A 20,220-nucleotide genomic window follows, 5' to 3' on the forward strand; every position below is an offset into this window, starting at 1 on the left:
ACATGATCTGTTTCCATGCCTACCGTGCCTGGAGTGGCAGCTAAGAGTGGTTTCTATAGCAACAAAGCTTCAACAGGGCCCTTCCGTGCATCTTTGCTGCGACCATTGCTTTCTTGGAATAGGGAGTGATAGATCAAGAAAAGGAAAAAAAACAAACAAAAAATAAAACAGCAACAGAACAACTACTACTTTGTCCCATCACACTCAAGAAGACGTTTGAGTTGCTTTCAGTGTTTTCTTGCCAAGTCCCTTATATGGGGATAATTACAGCTCATGACTTTTATTAAGCAACAAGTATAAGAATGATGAAAATATCTGAGCATACACACTTCACACACACAATCAGTCATAATTCGAATATACTCTCATTATTCACACGTGCAAACCAGAAACAAAAAAAAGCCACTTTTTCCTTGACACTGAAATTATTTGAATAGTAGGAAGCTAGCTTTATATTTCCATTCAAATCATCAATCAGTTTATTTTTAAAGCATAAACAGGCAACTATTTTAACAGGTAATTCATAAATACGCTAATGATACCATGTATAAAGTACTTTCTTTTCGGCTTCTCCCGTTAGGGGTCGCCACAGCGGATCCTCCGCACGTTTGATTTGGCACATGTTTTACGCTGGATGCCCTTCCTAACGCAACCCTCCCCAATTTATCCGGGCTTGGGACCGGCACTAAGAGTGGCTGGGGATGGTTCCCTGACCGGGAATCGAACCCGGGTCGCAGGGAGCGCTGCATCTTAACCACTAGACCACCAGGGGACCCATACCATGTATAAAGTAAATGTCCTAAAAATATAGAATGAAGATAGTATCATCTATGGCTTTAAGAGTGGGAAAGAAGTATGGGCAGAAAAATCCCCGGAGTCATTTGGTGCATTGCTTGCTCAGAAATTAACATGTCCACATTGTGCGATATCAATTTAAACAGGAAAGGCAGTATAGTACAATGTAACACTGGCTTCAACTGCATCCACACAAATGTTAACGTTTCACATGACAATCACACCAACCGCAGAAACTCACAGTGCAATAATGTAAAAAAAAATACAATTAAAATAAAAAAATGAATCGATTTTAAACTATAGATTTACAGAAGACACACAATCAATTGATTGACATCCACTAGATGGCATGCCAGATTGCATGCATGTGTGCGTATATATATATATATATATACACACATATATACATACAGTACAGACCAAAAGTTTAGACACACCTCATTCAAAGGGTTTTCTTTATTTTCATGACTATGAAAATTGTAGAGTCACACTGAAGGCATCAAGGGCTATTGGACCAAGAAGGAGAGTGATGGGGTGCTTCGCCAGATGACCTGGCCTCCACAGTCACCGGACCTGAACCCAATCGAGATGGTTTAGGGGTGAGCTGGACCGCAGAGTGAAGGCAAAAGGGCCAACAAGTGCCAAGCATCTCTCGGGGAACTCCTTCAAGACTGTTGGAAGACCATTTCAGGTGACTACCTCTTGAAGCTCATCAAGAGAATGCCAAGAGTGTGCAAAGCAGTAATCAAAGCAAAAGGTGGCTACTTTGAAGAACCTAGAATATGACATTTTTCAGTTGTTTCACACTTTTTTTGTTATGTATATAATTCAATTTATAATTCCACATGTTAATTCATAGTTTTGATGCCTTCAGTGTGAATCTACAATTTTCATAGTCATGAAAATAAAGAAAAACTCTTTGAATGAGCAGGTGTGTCCAAACTTTTGGTCTGTACTATATATATATACACACACACACACACACACACACACACACACACACACACACACACACACACACACACACACACACAGTGAGGAAAATAAGTATTTAAACACCCTGCTATTTTGCAAGTTCTCCCACTTAGAAATCATGGATGGGTCTGAAATTGTCATCGTAGGTGCATGTCCACTGTGAGAGACATAATCTAAAAAAAAAAATCATCCAGAAATCACAATGTATGTTTTTTTTAAAACTATTTATTTGTATGATACAGCTGCAAATAAGTATTTGAACACCTGAGAAAGTCAGTGTTAATATTTAGTACAGTAGCCTTTGTTTGCAATTACAGAGGTCAAATGTGTCCTGTAGTTTTTCACCAGGTTTGCACACACTGCAGGAGGGATTTTGGCCCACTCCTCCACACAGATCTTCTCTAGATCAGTCAGGTTTCTGGCCTGTCGCTGAGAAACACAGAGTTTGAGCTCCCTCCAAAGATTCTCTATTGGGTTTAGGTCTGGAGACTGGCTAGTCCACGCCAGAACCTTGATATGCTTCTTACAGAGCCACTCCTTGGTTATCCTGGCTGTGTGCTTCAGGTCATTGTCATGTTGGAAGACCCAGCCTCGACCCATCTTCAATGCTCTAACTGAGGGAAGGAGGTTGTTCCCCAAAATCTCGCAATACATGGCCCCGGTCATGCTCTCCTTAATACAGTGCAGTCGCCCTGTCCCATGTGCAGAAAAACACCCCCTAAGCATGATGCTACCACCCCCATGCTTCACAGTAGGGATGGTGTTCTTGGGATGGTACTCATCATTCTTCTTCCTCCAAACACATTTAGTGGAATTATGACCAAAAAGTTATATTTTGGTCTCATCTGACCACATGACTTTCTCCCATGACTCCTCTGGATCATCCAAATGGTCATTGGCAAATTTAAGACGTGCCTGGACATGTGCTGGTTTAAGCAGGGGAACCTTCCGTGCCATGCATATTTTCAAACCATGACGTCTTAGTGTATTACCAACAGTAACCTTGGAAATGGTGGTCCCAGCTTTTTTCAGGTCATTGACCAGCTCCTCCCGTGTAGTTCTGGGCTGATTTCTCACCTTCCTTAGGATCATTGAGACCCCACGAGGTGAGATCTTGCATGGAGCCCCAGTCCGAGGGAGATTGACAGTCATGTTTAGCTTCTTCCATTTTCTAATGATTGCTCCAACAGTGGACCTTTTTTCACCAAGCTGCTTGGCAATTTCCCCGTAGCCCTTTCCAGCCTTGTGAAGGTGTACAATTTTGTCTCTAGTGTCTTTGGACAGCTCTTTGGTCTTGGCCATGTTAGTAGTTGGATTCTTACTGATTGTATGGGGTGGACAGGTGTGTTTATGCAGCTAACGACCTCAAACAGGTGCATCTAATTTGGGATAATAAATGTAGTGGAGGTGGACATTTTAAAGGCAGACTAACAGGTCTTTGAGGGTCAGAATTCTAGCTGATAGACAGGTGTTCAAATACTTATTTGCAGCTGTATCATACAAATAAATAGTTTAAAAATCATAGTGATTTCTGGATTTTTTTTTTTTAGATTATGTCTCTCACAGTGGACATGCACCTACGATGACAATTTCAGACCCCTCCATGATTTCTAAGTGGGAGAACTTGCAAAATAGCAGGGTGTTCAAATACTTATTTTCCTCACTGTGTGTGTATGTATATATATATATATATATATATATACACACACACACACACACACACACACATTTCCACATCTGTAGCAGAAACGTTCACATGCGCACATGGAGAAAACAAAACATTTATATTTGCACCTCTAAATTATGAGTAGAGAGCTTGGTAACATAAAAAGAGCATGTGGTGATGAAATAACATTTACTGGATGCTCAAGAAAAATGTCAATAGTCTATAAAAGTAGGGCTGCAAAAACTAATTCATAAATCAATAATAATCGATAATGAAGTGCTATTGTCTAAACTGTAACTTCGAGACAGTTGCACTGGATCCGTTTTGTCATGACTCCCGAGCATCAGGTGGGAAAATCAGGTTCGCTCGCAGGTGACGGAATCAATTAAAACGGTGAGAACAAACACTAAACCTAAAAGCAGCAAATAACAGCAGCAGGAAACGATCACATTTTAGTCACTATTCCACAGTTGTGGTTTTCAGCGAACGATGATGCATTTGTACACCAATGTAGGGCTGCTGCTATCGAATATTTAAAAATTCTAATGATTATTCCATCGATTAATCAGATAAGATGTACTTTTTCTTTATTAAAGAGCAATACCAAATACAAGAAAAAATAAGACACGTCCCTTAAAATGAACAGGTCATTTGTTTTTCTTTCTAGAAAAATTAAAAAAATTTTAGCTGAAAATGCATACAAGAATATCGGTGAAAACTAAACCCATTTAGGGCATTAAATTGTTATATTACATCAAAATACAAATACAGTTGCGTTTAAAAAGTGGCCGTGTAGGTTATGGGAAACCATTCGCTTAATGAAACTCAATTATTGTTGCTCGTGTTTTTTTTTTTATTCAATCTCTCCGTGTATTTATCGCCAGCTTCAAAAACGTGCTCTACTACCTGCTCTACGTGGCCACTGAGGAGGGACTTCTTGACGGCACTACATATAAATAAAAATATTAAAAGGAGTTAAATTACTTTTAAAAAAATAACCGCACTGTACAGTGTTTTATTTATGTTTTAGTTTAAAATGATCACAAACTTACTGAAGCAGGTGGTGCTTCAGTAATAATGGTCCATAGGAAACTCAGTGCTCTGTGTTTCGTCAAAAATAATTTAGTTAGTTAGTTTTGTAATCGAATAACTCAGGTTATTCGAGGAATCATTAGCCTTACACTAATGAATATTATTTCTTGTTTTTTTTTTTTTATTAAGCCGGTTAGCTTGCTGCGTTTCTCTGTTCCAATCTCTTTTTATATTATTTACAACAGTAACTTGTGTTTTCAAACGTGATTTAATGCAGCTTTACTATGTTCAAATGCTTGTTTTCAATGTTTGTATTTTTAATGTATATATCATTTAATTATTATACAAAATTATATATTCTAGATGCTTATATCTTCACAAATGAACAAAATGTGTATTTTTAAAACAGAAATTGTCAAGAGTAAGTTATTATATTTTATATTGATTTTTTTTTTTAAGCATGGGTTTTTTTCAACCTGCCATCTGCAAATTGCAATACAAATTTTGATTTACACAAATTGCTTCACCTTGCACACTCAAATGCTGGGGTGTTTATTTTTTTTTTTACAGAAAGAAACGACTCAGCTTGAGTGAATTTGTTCGAAGAGAAGTCCCCCATGTGCTCAACAAGCTATATGCTTTACAATGTCTAAATAAAAGATAGTTAAACTCAATATTGCATTTTTTCCAAGTACACTTTTGTACATAAAATACCATGAATTAGGGTTTTATATAGTTATAAAAAATAAATACATTTAAAATATGTAATTCTTAGCCGATTATTCGGAAAAAATAATATGTGCAGCCCTACATAAAAGTACTAGACGTGCCTACATTTTCTGTTTCGACTTGAATAAAAGTTTGAACATGATAATCAAGCGTTTGGTGGTTTTATTATACGGCAGTCAAAAAACACAACTTGCATTGATTGAAAGCTATACTATATTTAAGTAGTATAGTATAAAATAGCACAAAAGCATTTGGTATTTCTAAATAAATAAATATACAACCAACTACACAATGAAAAACTGATAGGTACTTTCCTTTTTTTTAAGCTAAGTTAAGCTAAAACACCTTATGTCTTACTTACATGTCTTACCAAGCAGACATCCCCTAACATTGAAGCTTGTAATTGGATAAGATACCTCACCAAAAATAAACAAACTAGTGTTGCCAAGTAACTTGCTTGTTTGCCCCCTTATGTGACTGGAGAGACTGGAGCTCCTTAAACCTTATTCCTGTCTCAATAAAGTTGGCTTTGTTTAGAAAAAAATTCATATATCTAAATAAAAAGTTGACATCTACCGTTATTATTAATCAAGCCTCCAGTTTTAGTCAACTACAAAATCTCTAGGTGGTTCATGTTCTATTTGTACAAGAGTGAGAGAGCCGGTAGTGAACAGTGACTAACAAGCTATCTAAATGTAGAATGCGAATTTGATGAGATGCACAGGATGCTGATTTGTGTCTCACAAGTGTGGGATGAGCCTAGTAAAACTCCTTAGGTAAGAAAATAGAAACAGTGAGAAGTGTGTCAGATGGTCAGTGGGCGGACAAGGGAGTCATAAGACAAAGTCTCTATACATCAGACCAACACAATACACTTTGGGTTTGTGAAGGAGAACTCGCTCATAGCAACAATGCTTAAAAAAAAATGCTCAGTCTCTATGCTTAGAGTTTAGATTACCATAAACAAACTGGGACCTGACCATCAACCTGGGATAGTTTTTTTCTAAATGAGGGGCCTTGTTTAACCTAAGAGGTTTTCTACTTAAGTCATGGAAATAAAGCTGATGAGTCAGCCCGGCTCCCCACCGTCTTTGGCGTATCACTGTCTACATGCCCATTAGCCAGTGTCCAAAACATCATAAAAGATTTCTGGCATCAAACTGCTCTTTTACTTCCACGTTCTCCTGGTACAACCCCAATTCCCAAAAAAGTTGGATAATTTTTGATTCATTGCATTTGTTCAACAATGCATTCTGTTTTTGTTTTTATTTTAAATAGCGTTTCAACTTTTTTGAAATTGGGGTTGTACTTGGTGTACCACATTGTGAGCTCTGAAGACAGGGGGTGGGTTTAAATAGATAAAGAGGTCGTCTGATATACACAATAATCATGGCTGTTTTACAGGTCTTTAAGCCATCATCAATCAGGCAACAGGAAAAAAGAAAAGAAAAAAGCATCAGAAGGTACAGAAGGTTTCCAGATGCTAACAAGATAACTCAATTTTATAAACCACACAGCAGATCCATGCACTGCTGGCCTCGGAGTAGAGGCTTTCTTCTAATCAAGGAATCTCAAGACAATAATAATCTGACAGTGACCATAATAATCTGACAAAAACCAACACACTATAAAACTAAATATCACAAGGAGTTATGGTAACAAAAACAACCTCCTGATCTAATCCTATACATTCAGCCTGTATCGTGGGCCTTAAAAATAACCTGCATTAAAGTGGTTTATCCATAGCAGATGCTAATCTAACATTGAAAATAAAGCTGAAATTATCATCTTTACAATGTGATCACCCACTATTAAACATTCAGACTAAGTAGACGTGGGTGATGAGCGGTAATTAAAATGAAACTGTCAATCTCAAAAACAAACAGCACACCTCAGTTATTTATACCTGAAGAATGGGTATGGCAAGAACATAATACTTAAACAATGCAAATACAGTGGAATCCGTTTATGTCGATGTCCTAGGGGGTCGCCAAAAAGCATCGAGGTAACCGATGATCGAGATAAACGAAAATCAAAATGGCGGCAATATATTAACGTGCTTGAAATTTCTTTATGTACATGATGTGCGTTAATAAATGAGAATATACATGCACTTGTTTTTGGAGGGTTTTTTTACACAACAGCGTTGCCGCGATTTGTTTGATGAAGGCATGCTATAAAAATACATACAGTACATGTTTATCTGTCAGGAATCCACGCTTTCTCGGCCGCTTTCTCTGAAGCTCCCGGCTTCAATCGCGCACATATGGTGCTCGTTTAGCATCATCACCAGCTCCTATTTAAACTTCCACATTTTCACTGTCCGTTATTGTTGGTATATGTTGGTTCACGGCGGTCGTTGTTATCGCGCATGCGTATCCCGGTACGTGTCTTCCCACCGGCACTCTCTCAACGGCTGCTCTTTTCTTCCCAAAGCGCACCGCGCACCCCCCCCTATCCTGCCGGTGTTCATTCTATGATTTTGGATGGTCATCTCATGTTCCGCGCCACCAAGCCCGGCTTTCGCCTCCCGTTCATCGCATAACATTTAACAACAAAAGGCATATGTGCACTAACTAACAGCAGAGATTCACCAGTATACAATACAACACCTGTAGCAGCTGAAAGGCTTGATTTTTCCGCCACTTTCGCGAGTTCTTCTGCGGCTGCACCGAGATAACTGACGTTAAATGGCAAATTTTTCCGACATAACCGATAAAAAATGCTTAGACAAATCGAGAATTTGGCGGTTCCACTTCAAAAACGTCGACTTAATAGGGTTGTCGAGGTAACCGAGGACGAGATAAGCGGGTTCCACTAATTTTGCTGAGTATTAGAAAAGCTTATATCATAGTTACACAAAGACTTGTAAGTTTCTTTTTTTTTTGGTTGTTGAACCTACATCATAACGAATTTTGCAAAACAAATGTCTTCATCTGGTAGATGTAAACATAATGCACTTCACAGTAATATGACAACTTCATTGTTTAACTACAGCATTAGGGGTCATAGTAGCATGCACAAATGACAGGATCTGTCAATTGTGAACACACGGGTACATGGAAATATGGATGAAACTAAGCATAAAGTGCCACACAAACGATGCTCAAGCTCAAACGACTCTCCTGCATACACAACATGTCACCAGGTATCTAAACACAGACACACTAACACCACTAGAGACGTGAATAATATTTCACTATTGGAATGTCATGTTGACCAGATTACAGAAACGCTTGGATAATTTTTGACAAGAGCACAAACACAAAAAGCAACACGGCACTTCATCTGGAGAGAATAAAGACTTTAAGAACACTGGAAACCATACAGTATACATGGCCAATGGTCTGTGGATGCCTGACAATCACACCCATGTGTAATTCAACATCTATTTCAAATGTGATCCCACTTTGCGGTCATACTATCCTCCACTCTTCAGTGAAAGATTTGCCTGTTCAACCACAAGAGCATTTGCGATGTCCAGTTGTAATGTTTGGTGAGGAAGCCTTGGGTGCAGACTGCATTTCACTGTATATCCCCAAATGTGTTCAGTGGGGTTGGGGTTCAGTGCAGGCTACTCATGTTACTACACTAACTTTGGCAAACCATGTAACACGGTTATGCTTCATCAGGTTTGGGCCCCATAGTTGCAATAATAAGAACTGTAATACTAGAGGACACAGACATATCATATGCAACTCTGTGCTTCTGACTTTTTTTGGTAACAGTTAGAGGAAGAACCACATGTGTATGATGTTCAGGTATTTCACATACATTTGGCCATATAGTACAGTAATCCCCCACTTTACTGCGGTTTGAATATCACAACCCCGGTTTATTGCGGAATTGCATTTGCCACATAACTAATTTGTTTCACTGTTTTTGCCGGTCTCCCGCAGATAGCATGTTAGACCAAAAAACTTATAGGGAATTGTTTTTATGGAGTATTATGTTAAAATAATGAAATTTATTAATAGAAATAAATTGATTTATTATAAAATGAAGTAAAATGTTAATTCAGTACAGTACTGTATACATAAAATAGCATTTTTGGGGTGGCGTCCGTTTATCCCTTTTTTTTGTATTTATTTTATTTTTTTTTTACCTCGGGTGGCTTTGGAACGTAACCACCACGATAAACAGAGGATTCATGTGTATCAGTAATTCTGTGGTTATTCTAATGAATCATGGCATTCACATGATATAATAAAAGGAATGGAAATATGCACATCCATATAAAAATATTCACCAGTAGTTTAATATGAAATTATTTCAGTAATAGAATATGTGACTCTCTGTTTATATTGCACTGTGTTTAGCATGAAACAGACATGGCATAAAACATCACTTACGTAAGAGGAAAAAGAAAAATAACTTGCACAATGGTTTAATCTGGCATTACAATATTTGCCTACGGCACATTAAACAGAGCCTCTCAAAAAGCTCTGCACTTACTACGCATTTTGTGACCTTTTACCCTCAGTGCAAGTCCAAACTCTCCCATGGACAAAACTGGATCATTATCTGGCCGCTAACTGGAGCCACAAAGTACGCTAGCCAACATACAGAGGTTTCTACTTCTCTCTGCGTTTCAAACTAATAAGCCCTCCCCTGCTATGCATATGTGCACACCACCACAACTGTCCAGTTTCATCATGAAAATAACCACTAAGCCTGCAGCAGATAAAGTAATAAAAATGGTGAAACAGATATGGACGTCCTTCAACTATTTCACTCAAAAGATCCCCTTCAATTTGAGGATTGTTGTAGTGCTCATGTGTGCGTGCCTGGGCTACATCAGATGATGCCTGTTCTAAAGAAGAGTACGTTTATCTTTGGGTATTTTGAGAGCCACCACATCTGTACCTGGGCCAAAATGTCTGTTTGGAGTCAGATAGCAAACACGGCAAAAACCCAACCAGGCAAAGAGTTTAAGTTATGCAGTTATTTATCTGAAGGCAGCTCACTGAGACTAGCTACAGGGGGGAAAAAAATTGCCCAGAAGAGAATAGTTCTCTAGCACCATTATAAGTTTGATTATTTCAGGAGTTGAAAATTTTATAAATAAATAAAAAATAATTCTAAGAGAAGCATACATTTATTCACCGTTATTCAAGTTCAAAACTGATGAATCTCAACTGTTCAGTGTCTATGGCTCTAGCAAATGTAGAAAGACAAAACAACCACTTCAAACTGTTATTTATAACCAAGAATTAATTAACTTGGTGGTAAAGATTAAAAGGTAATGCTTAACCATTCAGACATGTTAACTGCTTATTCAGACCTGTGTATGCAAAGGACACTAATACCCTGTGACCAATCATTTATCAGTTAGAATTATACAGCATGTTTGAATACTGGAACCTGAGAAGAGAAATCAAGAGAGCGAGCAAGAGAGCAAGAGAAAGCAAAAAAACTGATACAGAGACAGATTGAAAGATAAGTAGACTCTTGGATTTTCCACATTAAATCGAACAATAAACTGTTCAGCACACCATGCAGCTCGTAAATAAACACTGTAATCACTGGCAAATCGTTATTGTGTTAGAACTTAGTGGCATTACATCCTAATCCCTAAGTAAAGTCGAGGAGTTCAACTAAATAAATATAAATTACAGTCTAAACATTGAAGATGCAAATTTGCGGCTGATTTTTTTTTTGTTTAAACCGAATTAAACTGCTGTGTGTGTGTGTGTGTGTGTGTGTGTGTGTGTGTGTGTGTGTGTGTGTGTTACGTTAAATTCGGTTCTGAAATACCAAACCTGCTCTCAAACAGCACACCCATTTCTATTTGAATGAACCAGTGCAGTGGAGGAGTGCAGACCCATATAACAGTGCCAAGTCTGCTAGAAAAATGTACACAAATGAGAAGCTGGGTCATTTGCCCACATGTTACCCTCACAATATTGTGAATGCAATTTAAAAACAAAAACAGGGAGACGCTCTTAGGACGCTTTAAAGAGTTTAGAGTGTAGTTCGAATGATTTGAAATCTTAAACTGCACACCATTCCGCTTGAATTTTGTTTGTGTTTTTGGAAGGTATAAAGAAACCCACAGTCTCCATAAGTGGAGTGAACAGAGACGCTGAAGCTGAGTTTGCTGCAATACAATGCACTGAAACATGGCATTTAAAAATATTTACATTCTGACGCTTAACAGCGTGATTTTGATTACTAACATCGTGAATCTCACATTAAAAAACAAGAAACTAAATCTTTGTAGAACTGTCTTATAGCTGTCAAAGTCATTACACAAATCAGTTGTAAATGACAGATTTGTAACTTCACGATGGAGCTCAGGGGTGAACTGGCGCTGTGTCTGACTAATATATCCAGGTTTAAATGTTGGCCTGGATGCCAGAAATCTATTTTACTATTCCAAAAAGTCTATAATTTTCCACAGAGATATCAAGATAACACATTTCAGCTAGGAAAACTAGCTATACGGAGAGTTCTCTAATCAGGTAGGTAGGTAGGTAGCGAGTCCCAGGCAGCGTCAGGTGTTATAAAACGCAGCTAGCTAACCCGCTAGCTCATGGCTAGCTTTCTACTCAAATAATAGAAAGCGACTCACCTTATTTTAGGGTGTAATTACTCCACGTACCAAGCAGACGATGACTTCGGAACCAGAATCCGTTCTCTGGACATGTAATTTGCAGCGGCGGGGATGGAAACACACACACAAACACACGGTTGCTTAGACCCGCTTAGCACTGCGGGGCAAGCTGTCGGTTGGCTCGACGTAACAGAAGGGCTAGCAAATGCGGCTAATTTCACGCGGTCGCTTCGAATAGATCCCCAAACCAATTACATGTCCTGTGATAAGGTTTTTCGGACATATTTAACGCCGAACGACACCTGTGCGCAGTGCCGGTTGTGAGGAAAAAAGAAAAGAAAAGGCGAACGTTAAGAGATTTGGAAGCTAAAGTGGTACTGGAGCTAACGAGGCTACATGGTCTAATCAGATGACGTCCTCCAGCGCTGACGGCCAGCAGCCTGCGCGGAGCTGCGCGAGGGGGACGCAAGCAAGGGGGCGTGGCTTAGGCCTGTCATTCCTCTGCCATTGGCTGAGGTGCTGCAGAGGCCTCATTGACTTGCTAAAACTGGTTTGTGTGCAGCTCGAGAAAGCTCGTGCTTATGTAACACGAGTGATGTGTGAAACAGAAAATAGTACAAAAATAAAGAAACATCTGAGAGTTTTATTAGTCTAGAATTATGCCAAGTATGGTATTCGTAAGAGGCCATGCACTATAATATTTTTTCTTTCTTGTTTTCTCGTAATCACGACTTAAATTTTCTCGTCATCTCGACGTAACAAGTTGCTTTGTCGTGATCACAACTTAATTTTCTTATGATCTCAACATAACAAAAGTTGTTTTCTCTTGATCATGACTTAATTCTCTCCACGCGCCCATGCCGATGCCACAAATGGTTATGATTATTATCCATGTTGTTTATTATCCATGTTGCTGCATCTAGAACATTCCTCGTGACCTGTTTCTGTGTATTCGACATAACAGCATAGGCAGCATCACTGCAACATATGTTTTCAACTGTGATTTGAAAATAGAGACAGAGTTGCTGTTGCAGAAATTAAGAGAAAGTAAATTCCACTGGTATGGGGCAGCGTAGCTAAAAGCTTGAGCTCCCATAGTTGCCAAAGGCATATAAGGAAGAACTTGTAGGAGTAGGAGTTTATGTGGTAGACCAAAAAAGAGCATTGAAATAGTCCATGTGTGAGGTGAGTAGAGCAAGAACCAATTTAGTAGTTTTACTACTGTTAAATTTAAGAAAGTAATTTGAGAACCAAACTTTAACTTCAGACAAACAGTTAGAAAGAGGAGATGGACGAAGGTCAGAATTAGGATTTAAGGACAGATAGAGCTGGGTGTCATCAGCATAAGAATGGAATTGGATACCATGTTTCCGAAAGATACCACCAAGTGGCAATAAATAAATGATAAACAGTAAGGGGCCCAGAACGGAGCCCTGCGGGACACCTGCATTGATGATTGAAATTTCCAATTTGAGCTAGCCTAACTGAGCAAATTGAGTGCGACCAGAAAGATAAGATGTAAACCAAGCTAAGAACTTATCTTTATTTCCAATGGACTACAATCCATCTAATAAAATATCATGAAAGATAGTATCAAACACTGGGGTTCAGTTAAGAAGAACTAAAATAGACAAAATTCATGAGTCAGCTACTACCATTAGATCAAGATCACAGGATAATTAAGTCGTGATCACAAGAAAATAACTTTTGAAAAAGTTAAAATATTTGAAAAGAAAAAATATTATAATGCTTGGTCTCTTAAGACTTCTGTAAGCCTAGAGATCACTTTCATTTATCTTCAGAACATGATTTATGTCTGTCATGATCGTGGTGGATAGAAACCAGAGAACCTCTTATGGACATACAAAAAACATTCATAGAAACGCCACACAGACAGTAACCTGAGCTGCGGTTCAGCTAGGAACTATGTGGAAGCAACACTATTTAGTGTCTTTAACCATTACTCCGAACTGGACTTTAATAACACACTTGTGGCTGAATGAGCACAAATCTTCACAAGCACACTCCAAAATTATGAGGTTATAATAAGAGGTTATTATAAAAACAAATAGGAATTATTTGACTCTATGTTTTTGGGAAGTACAAGAAACCACAAAAACCCAGAAACCCCATGTTTTTGGGAGTTAGAAGAAACCACAAAACCTAAAGACCATGTTTTTGTGAGGTAAAAGAAAACACAAACCCCAGAAAGTTCTTGCTTTTGGGAGGTAGAAAGAAACTACCAAACCCAGAGACTTTTTTTGGGAGGGAGAAGAGACCACAAAACTGGGATATTCCATGTTTCTGTTAGTTAAAAGAAACCACAAAACCCAGAGAGTTCTTGTTTTTGGGAGGTAAGAAGAAACCGCGAAACCCAGAAACTCCATGTTTTTGAAAAGTAGGAAAGAAGCACAAAACTCACTGGACCTGAATCACTGGAGCTGTGTCAGCAACTATCCACTGCACCAATTTAAATCTTCTTCTTCTTCTTTTGGCTGCTCCCATTAGGGGTCGCCACAACGGATCATCCGTCTAAATACCCCCCTGTCCTCTACATCTGCCTCTTTCAACCCAACTACCTGCATGTCTTCCCTCACCACATGCATAAACCTTCTCCTTGGCCTTCCTCATTTCCTCCTTTCTGGCAGCTCCATCCTCAGCATTCTTCTACCAATATACCATGTCCCTTCTTTGCACGTCCCTCTAATAAACTAATTTCTAATCCTGTCCATCCTCGTCACTCCCAACGAAAATCTCAACATCTTCAGCTCTGCTACCTCCAGCTCCACCTCCTGTCTTTTACTCGCTGCGACTGTTTTTAAAACAAAAAAAAATATCAGGTCTCACCACAGTCCTATAAACTTTCCCTTTCACTATTGCTCCTTCTATCACAAATCACTCCTGCTATCACTCTTCTCTTCACCACATCTTCTCCCTGCAACTGCACCCCTCCACTGCCCTCCCTCTCATTCACACACATGTACTCTGTCTTACTCCTACTGACTTTCATTCCCCTTCTCTCCAGCACGTACCTCCACCTCTCCAGGTTTTTCTTAACCTGCTTCCTACTCTCACTACAAATAATAATATCATCCGCAAACGTCATAGTCCATGAAGACTCCTGTCTGACCCATTTCGTCAACCTGTCCATCACCACTGCAAACTGGAAAGGTCTCAGAGCCAATCCTTGATGCAATCCAACCTCCACCTTATACCAGTCTGTCATTCCTTCTGCACACTTCACTGCTGTCACACTGTCCTCATACATGTCCTGCACCACCCTCACATACTTATCTGCCACACCTGACTTCCTCATACAATACCACAACTCCTCTATTGGCACCTTGCTGTATGGTTTCTCAAAATCCACAAACACACATTGCAACTTTTTCTGACCTTCTCTATACTTCTCTATCAACATTATCAAAGCAAATATTGCATCCCTAATGCTTTTCCTCACCATGAAACCATAATATTGCTTATATATGGTTCTTTCAGCCTGGCTTCCACTACTCTTTCCCATAACTTCATGCTGTGACTGATCAACTTTATTCCTATGTAATTACTGCAGGTCTGCACATCTCCCTTATTCTTAAAGATATGTACCAGCACACTCCTTCTCCATTCCCCAGGCATCCTCTTACCTTCCAAAATCTTGTTGAACAATCAGGTTAAAAACTCCACTACCATCTCTTCAAAACAACTACAAGCTTCTACTGGTATGTCATCTGGTCCAACTGATGTTTCAATCTTTATACTCCTAATTGCTGCTCTCGCTTCCTCCTTACTAATCCTATCCACTTCCTGCTTCACCATCTCCACATCATCCAACCTTCTCTCTCATTTTCCTCATTCATCAGCTGCTTAAAATACCCCCTCCACCTTCTCAACACACTCTCCTCAGTAGTCTACACACTTCCATCTCCATCCTTTATTGCTCTAACTTGCAGCACATCCCTCCCAGCTCGGTCTCTCTGCCTGACCAATCGGTATAAATCCCTTTCTCCTTCCTTAGTGTCCAACTTCTCATACAGCTTCTGATATGCCTTTTCCATGGCTTTTTTCCATGGCTTCCCCTTCCAACACCTTACAGTCTCCAATCTCCTTCAGGTTGCATCTTCTGCATAAAATATAGTCCACCACTCTTATATGTCACCCTATGCTCCTCCTTCTTTTTTAAATAAGTATTTACCGTTCCTTTTTCCATCCTTTTAGCAAAATCAACCACCATCTGCCCTTCCACATTCCTCTCCTTAAGGCCATACCCACCCATCACCATGCCTATTAAAGTCTGCCCCAATCACCAATCTTTCATTCCTAGGTACACCTTCTACCACTTCATCTAACTCAACCCAGAATCTTTACTTCTCCTCCACTACACTCTTACTGTACTCTTCCTTCAGAACCATCCCTACACCATTTCTCTTTCCATCCACACCATGATAGAACAGTTTAAACCCACCTCCAATGTTTCTGGCCTTACTCCCTTTCCACTTGGTCTCCCGAGTACACACCATATCTACTTTTCTCTGCTCCATCATACAGCTACCTCTCTCCCTTTACCAGTCATAGAACCAACATTTAAAGTGCCCTAAACATCCACTCTCCTCCACTTCTCCTTTCCCGTCGTCTCCGTAGACGTCTTCCTCCTCTTCTTCTCCTCATTTGGCCAACAGTAGCCCAATTTTCACCGGTACCCTGTTGGCTAATGATACCTGTGGCGTTCATTGGTAACCCAGGCCTTGTCCGATTCAGTATGAAGTCCTGGTTCCTGATGCACATATTTGATTTGGCACGTTTTATGCTGGCCCTTCCTAACGCAACCCTTTCCATTTATCCGGGATTGGGGCCGGCACTAAGAGTGCACTGGCTTGTGCAACCATAATGGCTGGGTTTGTGCCATGATGAAGAGATGTAATTCACTTCCCCAGTCACAATGTTATAATGCTGTGCCTGGTTGGTGTATATACCAAATTGTATAGATTAGAAGATAAAGATGCACAATACATGCAAGTATGTTGAATATATGATAATATGAATTACCAATATTTTTCTATAAGTTATCTAGACTTTTGGTCCATTTCTCTCTCTCTCTCTCTCTCTCTCTCTCTCTCTCTCTCTCTCTCTCTCTCTCTCTCTCTCTGATTGTAACGTGTGCTGATTTGCAAGACCACTGTCTGTGGTCCATTTCTTGGTGTAACCCTTCACAGAGCTAAAAAGCCTGCACTGTGCTTTAATGAGCGCTGCTAAAGCATTGCTATGGAGACTGCAGAGGGCTTTTCATCACCATGGAGACTATGGAGGAGTGTGTGAACACTAGGATTGTCTTATTCAGAAACGAATAGGGAGAGCTGAACTTAAGGCCAATGCCACTTCAAAAGTACTCTTCTAGAAAGCCTGACAGGTCTGGCAGTGTGCTAGAGTCAACTTTGTTTCGAACACTATACGTAGTATTGAAATAACAAAGGGAAGTTTTGATGAAGTGCAAATACTGTCAAATGAAAAAAGTTAGGACAGGATAGATATGTAGTCTAAACTTCTGTGATGTGTGGTGAATACAATAATCTTTACAAAAGATGTGTTTAAGTGTCAGATATGACAGATTTAGTCTTATTTAAAGATCAGTACAAAACTAATAAGTGATTATAGTAACAAGTAAAAACAGCATGTAAGATTAGGGAGATCAGCTGTTGGAGTCTTTCATTTAAAATTGAATCCTGTTATTGCTTCAATGATTAAGCAATTGTCTGCTTACTATGAACATAAAATGTTGTAATTTTTATATGGTTTATATTCCTGTGAATATCCCAAATTGCTCAATATAAGTATCTTTGGCAGATATGAGGATCCAGCGCATTGCAGCATCAACTCTCAGCATCAAGCAGAGTCAAGTTTCAAACATGGATAGTAAGAAATGAAAATGATAAGTTTCCAGAAAGCATATTTCTCTGAAAGTAATACTCTAACAAGAGGTTTGTGTGTGTGTGTGTGTGTGTGTGTGTGTGTGTGTGTGTGTGTGTGTGTGTGTGTGTGTGTGTGTGTGTGTGTGCGTGTACTGTATATGCACTGGTGTGATGTCTAATGTCTAATAATGAAATTGAGGAATACGATAAGCAACCTTTAGTGGAATGAAGCAATCAAGCATTTTCTTTAGCTTGCACTCATTTTTTACTGATCAGGTTAATAGCAAATCCGGAGACTATCTCAGGAAGACTTAGCATGAGGCATGATTACAACCTGGATGAGATGCCAACTTATCTCAGCATTCACACCTAGGATAAATTTATCTTGGCCTTTACTGACAAAAAGAAAACATGAACAGAAACCACACACACACACACACACACACACACACACACACACACACACACACACACACACACACACGACGGTGTGATGGTGTGCTTGGGCCTATTTTCCACAGTGCATCCTGGTACTGTACCATCTCAGACCAGGCCACCTTTAATCATTGATCATTGGTACATTGGTATTTTGATGCTCATGTGCCCATTGTAGAAGCTATCAGCAATGAACAAGGGTCAACATGAAATCTTAGACCAGTTTGCAGCTATGTAGCCCCATACACAATAAGATGTTATATATTGTGTGTTCTGACGCCTTTCTATAGCAGACCTTTGTAGATCTGTACTACAGTAGTTGTACTGTGGGATTGGATTGGACTGGATTGTGCACAGAATATCAAAAACATACTACAAGACTTGCTGTTTTAGGAGATACTTTGATGCAGTCATCTAACCATCACCAGTTGTCCCCTATAATTGATGTTATTCACTTTACCTGTCTGTTGGATAATGTTATGGCTGATTTGTGTATAGTAACAAGATATACAGACCCAAAAATATTATAAATAAGTAAGGAGAGTAATAACAGACAAATTAACTTAAAGCTTGTGCCAAATTGCTGATGAAAACTGCTCTGAAGCGAGCTTGTTCAAAGCTAGTGAAGATACTTTGGTTCAAAAGCTTTTAAAAAAAAAATAATTATTATTATATTAAATATACCATTTAGCCGATGTTAATACATGGACACATGTTTGTGTTTTATTTTCTATTAGTGGTGGTAAAATAGAAATCTGTTCAGAAAGGTACTTATTATTATTTCCTTGCCACAATCTCCCCAAGCTTGCCCATAGCGATAAATACACATAATTCACTTATATTTACATTTTTGTTTAAATTTACATTCTGTAAAGTTGCTTTGAGACTATGTCCATTGTAAAGAAGCGCTACCGAAATTAAATTGAACCGAATTATTAAATTAGATTAGATTAGATTAAATGTTATTGTAATTGAACATGTTACGGTACAAGGCAATGAAATACAGTTAGCATTTAACCAGACGTGCATTGGTAGCAGTGTAAAATATTTACATATGTAAAGGTTAATATGAAATTAGATAATGATGAATGAATCATATGATTAGAATAATATGAGTATAAATAAACAGTACACCGAAAGTACACCAATTATATACAGTATGTGCAAATGGTTATAATAGTGCAATCTTGAGTATTACAGTTTATATAAAGTATATTATGAACAGTGAATTATATACTAGATAATATATTATATACGAGATAAACCCTAAACGCTGTTAATCATTACCAGTTATTATCAACTACAATATTTTTTCGTATTTGTCTTAATCTAAGATGGTCTAAATCTTCATAATGTATAATAAACAATAAGTTGTTTTGACAGAAAACATTCATTAAATAACTAATATCTCAGACAGCAAATTGACACCACGCCATCAGCCATTGCAACATTATCATGTCCAATAGGCTCTCATGTGGTAGTTTACTTGTTAAAGCTCACGGTTAATGCTTGGCAGTTTGATGGTTTAAGCATCAGCACTGCCAAGCTGCTACTGTTGGGCCCTTAAGTAAGGCCCTTAACCTTCTTTGCTCCAGCTGTACTGTATTATAGCTGACCATATACTCTAACCCCATCTGGGGTATGTAAAGAAAGAATTTTATTATTCTGTAGTGTAAATGTGAAAAATAAAAGCCTCTCTTTCTTTTAAATCCATCTTAAACTCCACCTTAGATTTACTTTATTATATAAAACACCATTATTGATATTAACAATAGTGATTTAATGTTGTATAGCGAGGTTCAGTACAGCCACCCGAATAAAATGCTAATCAATTGTCAATCTGCTACATGGAATGTTGGTTAAATATTTTTTAGTAATAGCACCTGCTTGTATGCTGTGGATGTGAAAACTTTTACCCTGCATACAGACAGTTCTCGGGGCTTCCATTAGGAAAGTGCTACCAGATCCTGAGGACAATTAGAGAGACTTTAGAAGAGTCTACCCTCAGACAATCTGCTACTAACAATGAGCCCACACACACACACACACACACACACACACACACACACACACACACACATATATATATATATATATATATATATATATTCTGTTATTATGTAAGAATG

General features: G+C 38.6%; 2 protein-coding genes across 2 annotated transcripts in view; both read right to left on the reverse strand.

Moving 5' to 3' along the window:
* ppm1ba (protein phosphatase, Mg2+/Mn2+ dependent, 1Ba) overlaps positions 1-12,268 on the reverse strand; it is a 39,523-nt gene extending 27,255 nt beyond the window's left edge. The window contains exon 1 of the mRNA XM_083540064.1: positions 11,772-12,268. The gene's annotated coding sequence lies outside the window, so the exon portion shown is untranslated. The remainder of the gene's footprint in view (positions 1-11,771) is intronic.
* LOC310725217 (uncharacterized protein) overlaps positions 1-16,253 on the reverse strand; it is a 222,464-nt gene extending 206,211 nt beyond the window's left edge. Inside the window, exon 1 of the mRNA XM_083540004.1 lies at positions 16,169-16,253. The gene's annotated coding sequence lies outside the window, so the exon portion shown is untranslated. The remainder of the gene's footprint in view (positions 1-16,168) is intronic.
* Between the last annotated feature and the right edge of the window lie 3,967 nt (positions 16,254-20,220).

Source organism: Silurus aristotelis, assembly GCF_946808225.1.
Source record: "Silurus aristotelis genome assembly, chromosome: 4".
NCBI classification, from domain to species: domain Eukaryota; kingdom Metazoa; phylum Chordata; class Actinopteri; order Siluriformes; family Siluridae; genus Silurus; species Silurus aristotelis.